The sequence below is a fragment of the Panthera tigris genome, chromosome A3 (assembly GCF_018350195.1).
Source record: "Panthera tigris isolate Pti1 chromosome A3, P.tigris_Pti1_mat1.1, whole genome shotgun sequence".
NCBI classification, from domain to species: domain Eukaryota; kingdom Metazoa; phylum Chordata; class Mammalia; order Carnivora; family Felidae; genus Panthera; species Panthera tigris.
In genome coordinates, this window is record NC_056662.1 from 7,271,033 (window position 1) to 7,282,846 (window position 11,814).

Genomic DNA, 11,814 nt, shown 5'->3' on the forward strand with positions numbered 1-11,814 from the left:
CTCTTTGTCAACAGCTTTTGTGTCAAAACGTCTAGCCAAATTCTGAGTTTGACAGCACAACCTTCATTTTTCATTTCTAAGCCTCGGATTATAGAGAATATGAAATATGCATGGATACTTTACAGAACCCAGCCATGGCTCTATAGAAGTAGATGCCTTCTATCAAAAATATATTGTCTCGGGGCGCCTGGGTGGCGCAGTCTGTTAAGCATCCGACTTCAGCCAGGTCACGATCTCGCGGTCCGTGAGTTCGAGCCCCGCGTCAGGCTCTGGGCTGATGGCTCGGAGCCTGGAGCCTGCTTCCGATTCTGTGTCTCCCTCTCTCTCTGCCCCTCCCCCGTTCATGCTCTGTCTCTCTCTGTCCCAAAAATAAATAAATAAAAAAAAACGTTGAAAAAAAATATACTGTCTCACTCAGAGAGATACAAAACCTATACATGACAGACTACAGCTCCCCTTTTACCCTGAAGCTTCTCATTCACAGAATGTTCAAATTTGATGCAAACAATAATGGTTTAATTCAGAGGGCCTTTTGAAGATCATCATCTAATTGAGAATAAATATGAAAGGACATAGCATGTATGGGCTACCGATCCCTGGAAATCAGCAGGTAAATGGTTCAGCTGAGTAATTCATCAATTATGAGTACCAGCTTCTTTCATTAGTTTAAGAAGTATTTATTGATGGTCTGAGTGCAAAATTGATGGCCTCCTATGGCCCAGACTGGAAAAAACGGTGATGAATGACAGATGTGGTCCCAATCACCCCCAAACAATCTAGATTTGCAAGTACCATGTGCAAAACCCTCTGTGATAGATTCTATAGGTTGATGTCCATAGCGAGGGTTGATAAAAATCACTCACATTTCAAGTGTTTATTGGGTTTGAGGCTATGAGGTATCTCAGGAAAGCCTCATTTTAGAGACTGGGAAACTGAAGCTTAAATATGAGGAACTTGCCCAAGGCCACGCTCTTTTACATGACAGACATGAGGTTAATATCTGGTCCCCCAATTCTGCATCCTTTGCTTTTAGCTGCTGTGTTTTACAACCTCCACCAATGATGTATGTTAGATCCGTGCAGGCAACTGAATTGTTTGAAAAATTATTTATAACAATTTGTAAGGTTAAATATCCCTAGAAATGAGTCCTCTCCTTGGAATTTTCATTTTTTACCCCCCCCCCAGGCTCTCTTATTTTCCTTTCCTTCACCTGAAGACCATCCAAATGCCTTTCATTACATGACACATTTAATCCAACCTGTGTCAAATGAGCCCTGCCCCAAGTCTTTCATAATATCACTAATTCTCAATTAGTTACATGCTAGTCTACATGTGCTCCCTGGACAAAAGTCACAATGGACTTGTATCTGTCTTCCTGAGTCCCAAGCTCTTTCCCTCTTGGCACTAGCTGCCCCCACCCAAGCCTGGTACACCTTGCTTCCTGATCTTAGCATTGATGGTTCTTCCTCACCAGGTCTTGGCTCAGAAGTCGCCTCGTTAGAGGATTAAGACTTCAACATATCTTTTTTGGGCAATGCAGTGTGCAACCCATAACATGCTCATTCATTTGATCCCTGTCTTATATATGAGAAAATAGAGAATTGGATAGAAAAATTTGCCTAAAATTGTATGCACAGCATGAAAGGCAGCCTAAATTCCAATCCCGTAGATTTGACTGAAGGGTCTCTTCCCCCACAATGAGGCTTGCAACTTGCATAGAAATCACATGAAATTGGGTAGCAAGTGGGGGGAGCACACAACCGGCCTAAAACCTCCTAACATAGGTCATCGACCCTTGGCAATTCTCGACTGGGGTGGTATCACCCTCTAGAGAGCACATTAGAAGATGTCCACATCTCCTTGTTATAATGACTGGGTGGTAGTCACGGTCATGAAGAAACAGAATAAATGGGCAAAAATTGCTGGGCCAATGTCTCGAAGGGCATCTATGGCCTGTGTACAATTGTCTTTGCTGAGAATGGGTGTTTCTGCCATTGGCGCTAGGGTTCACAGGTACACAAAGCTCTAGTAACGCCTGGAACGTTTCTCCTTAACAGAGGATTGTCCCTCCCAAGATGCCAGTTGAATCTCTGTTGGCAGGTGGTCATTACACCTCTCTGTTCCAGTGAGATCAGCATCTTTGATGCCTTCTACCTGTACTCACCTTTTCTCCTTGTGCCCTCATTCAATGTATTTATCACTTCGCCCCTCACCAGAATGCCCCTCCTTGTTTTTTAGCTGAGTCTACTCATCCTTGATAATTCAACTGAAGTCCCATTTCTCCTCCATGAAATCCTGAAGCAGGGTTCATAGCACACAATTTAACATATTGCTATATATTGTTTCATTTTGTTTTGATCGTATCCTGTGTCTAGGTCTTATTTCCTTCCCCCGATTAGATTCTGAACTTTTTCCTGGGTCTCCACAGTACCCAAGACAATTCTGGGCACAGAGATAGCGATTTTTAGAAACAGGCAGTATCTAGAGCAGCTTGTTCAGAGAGCAGTTAATTCCTCTCAGGCCGGGCACCTCGTGTGTTTAGTTTTCAGAAACCTCATTATGCACAATTTAGAGTTAGGAAAGGACTTTCTGCGGAGTGTCTGGCCTACTCTGCTCTTTATTATGTCGTCTGTAAACTAACAACCGAACTTTGTATTATAAACGTATTGCACGTAATAAAGTATAATTAAGCATAAGAAGAAAACACAAATAGTCTGCAATCCTGCCACCTAGTATAGCCACAACTTTTGTATATACCTCAAGATATATATTTTTGCATAGTGTAGAATGGGAATAAATTAGGCCTACCTTTGTAATTGGCTTTTTTTTCACTTAATATTTCACGAGCACCCAACCGTATTAATAAACATTGATACCCTCACTTTGAAACAGCTGGATAGTATTCTCTTTTATGAACGGAGCATCATTTGGGTCGAATGTTTCAATTATTCATGTCTTTCCCGAATATTTCCTGACTTCTTGCTACATAGCAGGCACTGTTCTAAGCGCCGGGGATATGGTCTAGACAAAACAGACAAACCCCTTGCCCACTAGACGCTGTTGTTCTAGTGGGGAAGTCTTTCTAGTCCATGTTTCTTGTCAAGATTATGTCAGAGATTCTCAGGGTGGTCTGCCCTTCAAGAGTGATATGTCTTGCAGCAGACATTTGGCAAGGGCCAGAAAGATTTTTTGTGGTTACAACTTACCAGGGGGCAGCTAGGGTTGCTACTGATAGCCAGTGGGTACAGGCCAGGGATGCTGCTGATGTCCTCTCAGGTACAGGGTAGCCTCCCAAGACAAAAAAGGATCTGGTCCAAAATGTCAATAGTGCCAAGGTTTAGACACATGGCTCTACTTTGAGACAATATACTTCTAGCGAAAACAAATACACTTTTAATTTAGTCTCCCGTGTAGAAGCCTTAATACGCTTCGTCACTTTGCTAAGAACTCTGTTCCCCTTTGCTACTTCCACCAAGATTTGAGGTCCAGAGGCTGCCAGTTAGAACCTCTTCTTTGACTGAAAGTCAGAATATTAAATAATAGAATGTCAGGCACCAAAGAATAAATTGGGAAGGTGACTGAGCACAGGGATGTAAGAAGAACTCCACTTATCTTAATACCCATCATTTGATTTGCAGTTAGCACCCCAGATTATGATCCTGATAGTGGGGGTGCTGTTTGAAGATTATGGGGGCTAAATATAGTTTCATTGCAGGAAAACTAGCTCCAGACCGCTTTCTCCTTATTGCTGTGACTTTTTAAAAATTTCCTTCAGAAAAAGAGCAAGTATTGACCTGAATGTAAAAATCAATGTTTTAAATTTTTCTTTTTTTTATGAAGAAAGCTTATTTCATATACACTTTGAAAATATTTTTTGTTTGACCTAGAAAGGGGATGGATAATTTACAGAGGACATAGTGAAAATTAAGCAGCTGGATGTGAACTGCACCCACATGTTATGAACACAGATAGGATACCAAAAGTGAACCATTTATTAATACATGGCTTGGTAGACATATGTACCCAAATCTCAGCCTGAAAATTACTTTTTGGAAGGAAGGGGGGGGAGGGTAAGAATAAAAAAACACAACCCAAAACAAGTTTGCTACAATCTCTTACATTTATACTTGGAGGAATTTAATCATTTTTATTTATTTTGTTGTCACCGTGGTCATTATTCATTTTAAAACATTTTATCATACACAATCTAGACATGTGAATTGTTAAAAAGTGACTATTATGAACATAGGAAGTCACCACCAAAATGTATTAATGGGCTATATTAGGGGGTGGGAGCAGTTGCCATATTATGTTCTTTTGTGTTAAATAAAGCAGATTTTAAATGGTAAATGATACCCCTTCATTATGGGCTTGAATACACAGGATTCACAAACTCACATGTAGACAGCCAATTTGAATATTTTGTAGAGTGGAATAGTCAAGTAATATGCTCTATTTTCTACTTCACTTTGTGTATAAGACTGCTATGATGGAATTCTTATATGCAACATATAACAATAGAGTCTTTCTGATTCTTTAAACCTGAAAACTTCAGTGTTTGAAATGGAAATTCCTAATATTCAACTATTTCTTCTGTTTCCTAGAAAAATAGAAATATTTGTATAGTCCATTTTGTAACGAAAAGAACAGCCCATATATATCCTCCAAAACTGAGTATCTTCTTGAACATTTACACTTGATATGTTGCTTGGAATTATGTCCTATGAACTTAGAAAGTTGTTTATATGCTGTAAGACTCATTTTTTCTAAATGTGCAAGAAAGGAAAATGTGAAAGATAATATCAATTTTTCAAGCTTATTGCAATTTATATAAATTAGACAAAAGCAAAATGGCTTAGCACAGACTGGTATACAGACAGTTGGTACAGAGATATTAATGACTCTCTTTTCTATAAAAGAAGTCATAGATTGTTTGAATTAAAGCTACATATATTAAGATGAATAAGTCTTGGAAACACTATGTTGAGTCAAGAGCAAGGGCAGGGAGACGGTACAGTTGGAGAGGACAACCCAAGGTGATTCTATCCATGTGAGTAATGAGGTGGGATGGTAGAACCTATAAGTACTGTTGTATTATTCTTTATAATTTGTTGCCTGCCTTTATTAAAAATATAATTGAGTATAAAATTGAGCCTGTTCCCTATTTAGTGATCATCAGAAAATGTGGTTAATATTGGCCACACTGCATGGCACCTCTCTATCCTCATCTATCCCCCAGTGAGCAAAATTTGAGCTCAGTATTTCTGTAGCACAGAAGCTTGGAATATTATTCATATATTGTTCTCTGTGTGTACTTACTCAGTGGTTTTTATACCCAATAAGATGGTTTCCTTTGTTGACTGCCATTATAAGGTTTTCTTCCTCTCTACAAATCTCTATACCCAGGTGCTTATCTATTTATGTTTTGTAGCTCCTCACAAAAGCTCATGTCAAACAAAATAAATACTATGTATTTTTAATATAGCTAGGAAGAATAGTGAGATTTGATGTTAGTCACCCAACAATTGATGGGATGTTTCCGGGATTCTAAGCCCATATGTTACCTCCAATTCACATATGCTTGAAACCTTCACTGGACCGTGGTTATGAGTTTCAGAAAGGTCTGTCTTAGGCTTGCTATGGTACTGGTAAAAAAATGTAAGATTTTTGCATTATCTAAGTCTAATGCTCATAATAAAAGAAAGACCTGACTTAGTATTTTTAATCTCTTTTTTTTCTAACGTGATCCTCAAATAAACACTTGACTGATTGACAGTTAGTAGGTGTTACCTTCTAATTTGAAAATGAATTTTAATTCAACCTTCACACTGTTGAAGAAAAGTATTACTATTCACTCAATAATTAGGCTTAATTGGTCTGAGGATTTAAAAGCTGCCTTAACACCAAACATTTCAAACTGTGTCTATTTCACAACTTTAAGTGGACTCCTAAGACTACAACTACAAGATAGAGTTTATCAGCCTGTGGTATATTTCCATAAGCGAGCAAATGTAAATGCCCAATTGCTGATATTTGAAAATAAAAATCAAAACTGAAATAGAAATAATGTATTTTCTGATTTCTGGACTGCATAGGATACTGATTTTTTTTTTCATATCAAAGATGGACTATATTGCTTTCTTACCTGCCTTTTAATCTGCATAATCATTAAATATCTACCAATCAATAGGACACCAAAACCACAAGCAACAAAAGCAAAATTAGACAAGTGTGACAACATTAAAAAGCTTCTGGGCAGCAAAGAAAACCATCAACAGAGTGAAAGGCAACCTACAGCCTGAGAGAAAATAGTTGCCAACCATACATCTGATTAACATCCAAAATATATAAGGAAACTCCTACAACTCAAGAGAAAAAAAAAATCCAATCACCATTAAAAACTGGGCAACGGATATTTCTCCAAAGAAGAAATACAAATGGCCAAGAGGTATATGCAAAGGTCCTCAGTATAACTAATCTCTGGAGAAACCCATATCAAAACCACAAAGAGCTATCATCTCACATGTTAGAATGGCTATTTTCAAAGCAAAACAAAACCAAATAAAACACAAAACCTGTTGGTGAGGATGTGGGAGAAACTGGAACCCTCATGCACGGTGGGTAGGAATGCCAACTGGTGCAGCCACTCTGGAAAACTGTCTGGAGGTTCCACACAAAATTAAAAATAGACCACATGAGCCAGCAGTCCTGCTTCTGAGCATATATCCAAAAAACTCTGAAATCAGCATTTAGAGGAAACATATGCACTCTGATGTTCATTGCAAGCATTGTTCACGCTAGCCGAGATACAGAAACAACCTAAATGCTCGTTGGCAGATAAAGAAAGAAAATACAGTATATACGTAAGTAATTATTCAGGCTTAAAACAAAGGAAATTCTGACAATTAGGATAAACCTGGAAGACGCTGTGCTAAGTAAAATAGGCAGACACAGAATAACAAATACTGTATAAGTTACTTATGCGAGGTCTTTAAAATAGGCGAGCTTATAGAAACAGCAGAATGGCGGTTACCAGGGATGAAGGAGAGGGAAAAAGGGAGCTGTTGTTCAAAGGGCATCAAATCTCAGTCATGTGAGATGAATAAATTCTCGAGATCTACTACTCAACATTGTGCCAATAGTAAATAATACTGTATTGTGTACTTAGAAATATGTCAAGAGGGTAGATCTCATGTTAAGTGTTCTTGCCACAATAAAAGTATTTAAAAAGTATATCTATCAATCATATTATCTGCCATTAAACATCTCCCATATTTCAAATATTCGGTCAGACTTTTTACATGCATTAAAAAGAAGCCTCACGACAGTTTATGAGATAAATTATTGTTTCTATTTTAAAATAAGCAAGTGAATTCCAAGAAAGTGTGATAAATGTTGCTTTTGTCTGACTAACAGAGTTTTGCCACCCCTCACCTTGAAGATGGGGACATGGCCCATGCTGGGAACATTGTAACATCTACAGGAGTGATTTTGTAATGATCACAAGATCAATCGAACTTGGACCAATCCAATGAATTCTCTGGTATTTTTCCGATTGAAACTGGTAAGGAAGACTTTTCTTCTAATCAGGTCATAGAATTGGACGTAAGTGAACGTGATGTAGACAGCAGCCATATTTCCTGCTATTCAGACAAAGAGAAAACCCAGCTTTGATCGAAGACATGAGGGGAGAATACTAAAGAATTCCTAATGACTTGGAGTGTCTGGACCTAATTATACTCAGAGTTTCTCAATTTTGGCACCACTGACATTTTGGGCTAAATATTTCCTCATTGGGGGAAGAGTCTCAGCCTCTTGTGCTGACCTCTACCTGGCAGTAGATGCCAGAAGCACCCACTTTCCTGCAGCTGGGACAAGGATGCCTTCAGACTTTGCCACATTTCTCCTGGGGAGTGGGATGAGGAAGGGCAAAATCACCCTCTATTGAGAACCACCGAGTTACGATGAAGACTATCATTACCACTGTGCTTGCCAATTATTCGAGCTATAATCTTCATTTGCTTAAACTAATCTGAATTTGGCTTCTGTAAATTATAACCTAAGGAATCTTGACTAATTTGAAAATGATCAGTAACTTGGCCGACGTCATAGAACACTTTGCTAAGGGAGGTGAACGTATGCCGTAAGTAAAACAAAAGAACTTACCGAATTTTATACATTTGCATAATACATTACACAATATATATACATTTTTTTATCATTTTATTATTTATTTTTGAGAGAGAGAGAGAGAGTGAGTGCGTGCAGGGGAGGGGCAGAGAGAGAGAGAGGGAGACACAGAATTTGAAGTAGGCTCCGGGCTCTGAGCTGTCAGCACGGAGCCTGACGTGGGGCTTGGACCCACAAATTGTGAGATCATGACCTAAGCCGAAGTCAGACACTTAACTGACTGAGCCACTCAGGTGCCTCTATCTATCTATCTATCCATCTATTTATTTATATCTATATATCTATATCTGGGCCTGGGGTGGAAAAGGATGCGATGTGTTGCGGGATCTGGGGCTGGGCAGACAGCAAGTGGGATCGAGGAGACCTTGAAGCAGCACTTGGAGGACACAGTGTAGAATCTATCCATTGTTGGAGTCTTGTACACAGATTCACAAGAACTTAATCTGGCCAGGGGATCCAGTCAGAGGACATGCTGGGGTGATGTCAGTTCCAGCCCATCCAGCAGCGCGGCTAACCTCAGACCCCACTGATATCCCTATGGTGTATCTAGAATTAGATAATGGGAACATCATGATCCAGAAACACGATGGCATCACAGTGGCAGTGCGCAAAATGGCCTCGACATGAGTTCTCCAGCAGCCTGTCACAGGGGCTCAAGCCTACCGATGCTAATTATCTTGCAGAACTATTAAAGTTCCAGTGGTTAGGCCAATTATTTAGTGTGCATTGGACACTTTGCTATTAATTATAGAGTAGGCTGCATTTTGACACTCAATGGACTGACTTATCAAAATATTAGTAAGAAAGGATCATGTTTTTGAAGGAGCAGATCTAGGTCATTTTGTACACAGAGTTTTGTTGTGTTCAATAAATCTGGTTGGAGGAAAAAAAAATAAGTAAATTGTCTAGACTGTGGACCCATGAAACACACTGAGAGGTATTTCCAAAAAATGTATTCCGAGTTCAGCTATGTTTGGGAAATGACTGGTTAAACCAGCAAAATCACTTTCTTTTTTATAATAGGATATCTCAGAGACTCTAGTATGATAGTGTGCTTTAATAATCTCCATCAGTTTCTCAAGTTTCTTTGGCCAAGTCTTTTTTAACAGGCCCAGATAACATCTTTCAAGACTAACATTCTGCAGAACTCAACATGGTAAGTGCCATGGCCGACCAATAGGAAAGGCAGGCCAATTAGGGCGGACAGAAATTTAGGGATAGAGCATGACGTGTTGTCTGTACATGAAGAAGTAGAAGCCTGGCCATGTTGAAGTTCATAGATCCCTTTGCTGAGTAGGTTTATCTGCATTTGGAGAGAAGTGGGGAGTTACGACAGAGCCTCTCATCTACAACAGAGAGTTTGGACACTACCCTCCAAAGGCAATTAGAGAGAGTTACTGAGAATAACCTGACTGCCTGTGACTTTGGGAAATCTCTCTGTCATGTGGCGGAGGGCATGCGTAGGGTAAGACAGCAGGCAAGCCAATCATTTAGGATCCACTAGAGTCAATAACGGAAGTGGTGAGGGCTTCAACTAAATCAGTGGCAACGAAAATGGGTGAAATAGAGTGATTTGAGAAATATTAATGCAAGTTATTGCATATTGCTAATCTTCCATTATACAATGGCATTTTTAACCACTTTGACAGGCCATCTTAATTTCAAAGACTCCATTTTTTCACAGCAGTGAAGAGAATTCTATAGGAAGGCGATAAACATAAGTATTGTGGCTGGCTTAGAATCTGGCCTCACTAGAAGAGGAATTTTTTAAAGAAATGTTTCTAGAAGCCAGTTCTATGAGCTCTATAGGAGACTCCATTTTTATCCATAAAACATAAAAATACTAATGTATCCTATCCTGATATTCCAATACACAGGTGTCATGTCTGCTTTGAGCCCCTTGTGTGTAGTTTTCTTTGTAAATTTGCAAGTGGAAAACATCAAGTCTTCCCCCCCCTTACCCCCTTCATGTGTTAAAACCATTGGGGTTGTAATGGGCATCTTTGGATCTGATCCCTTCTGGCTCTTGCTGTTTCGGTTGCCTGCATGCTGGAAGATAAGGATTTGGCCAACCGGCAAGGGCTTGCACAGGGGAGCTCGCAGGGTCTCACTCATGCCTGGCAGCATGTGAACACTCAGTGTCATTATGCAAGTTATCATCAATCAGCAGGCAGCTGCTTTCAGGACTTCCAGCCGGCAAGGCAAACATTTGTGCTCATGGCTTCCTCCCTGAGCGTGCTGGACCCAGGGCCCATCAGACAAGAGCGCTGTATACACCATCACTGCCCGCTGCTCTGGACCACTTGAGCAGATGTTCCAGGCTGGGGTCAGGATGCTCACCTGGAAGCCCTGTTGGAGCTCAGAGGAAGATGTGCAGATTAGAGACTGTCTGCTCGACACAAAGGACTTTCTATGAAAGGGCTGGGCAGGAAGAGGCAAAGCTGAGGATAAATCTAACAAAACATTTTTCGATAAAATAGCCTGGATGATGTAGACACAGGAGCGTGGGAACAGCCTAAAACAAAATGCAAAAGACAACAAAACCTTTGGATTCTGATGTAATGACAGGGAGGCTGGCCAGCTGTGTGAAAGGAAGAAGAAGAAAGAACATTGGTTCCATAACCAATAAATACTTCTGAGGCACACACACGTGCCCAGCGATCTGAGGGATACGAGATGAGAAGCTAGGACCTACCAAGTCCGAGAATTTGCAAGCTCCTTGGGCAGAGAAGACAAACCGATGGGAACAAAGTGGGTATGAACAGAGCTTGCTGTCAAAATCTTGACTTTACTCTATGGAATACATAGGAGGGGTGTGTTCTAACTCTGGAAGTTTCTGTGAGAGAAGTCCTTTATGCCTCTCAGCGGATACAGCCTTGAAACACCTCTCATTTAAGAGGGAGGGGTCAAAGCGAGTCCAAATAAACAGGAAATGCCCTGGGGTTTAGGGTGTATATACCAGAATCTCCCAGGAGCTCTTAAGATTTCACCGCACAGAATCACACACCTGTAGTTCTTAAAAAGCAGAGACCTGGACTCCACATTAGAGTGACTTTTTTTTTAATATAGATCTCAGATAGAGCCCTAGGAATCTGCATTTTAAGCAAACATCTCAGGTGTTTCTAATGCAGTTGACCCAAGCCCTTACTTTGAGAAACACTGCTTTAAAGGTAAAAACAAGGGGCACCTGGTGGCTCAGTTGGTTAAGTGTCCTACCTCAGCTCAGGTCATGATCTGACGGTTCATGGGTTCAAGCCCCATGTTGGGCTCTGTGCTGACAGCTCAGAGCCTGGAGCCTGCTTCAGATTCTGTGTCTCCCTCTCTCTCTCTCTCTACCCCACCCTCACTCACGCTCTGTCTCTGTCTCTCTCAAAAATAAACAAAAAAATAAAAAATAAAGGTAAAAACGAATGAAAGGAGTTTAGACTAAAGTTTTCCTAGATTATTAACCTGTCCCCATTATAGGGACTTCTGGGAGATCTCTCTGAAACTGCATTAAAGAATTTGTGTATTCGTTTATGGGCATTATACTCTTGAGGGAGAAAGTCTATAAATTTCATTACATTCTTCCAAGGGTCTGCCCACAAGTTCATCTACAGCCATTAATCTCTGAGGATATTTCTA

General features: G+C 40.2%; 1 pseudogene; it reads left to right on the plus strand.

The window, feature by feature from the left end:
* Positions 1–8,498: 8,498 nt before the first annotated feature.
* On the plus strand, positions 8,499–8,817 carry LOC122236919 (annotated as a pseudogene).
* The last annotated feature ends 2,997 nt before the right edge of the window (positions 8,818–11,814 follow it).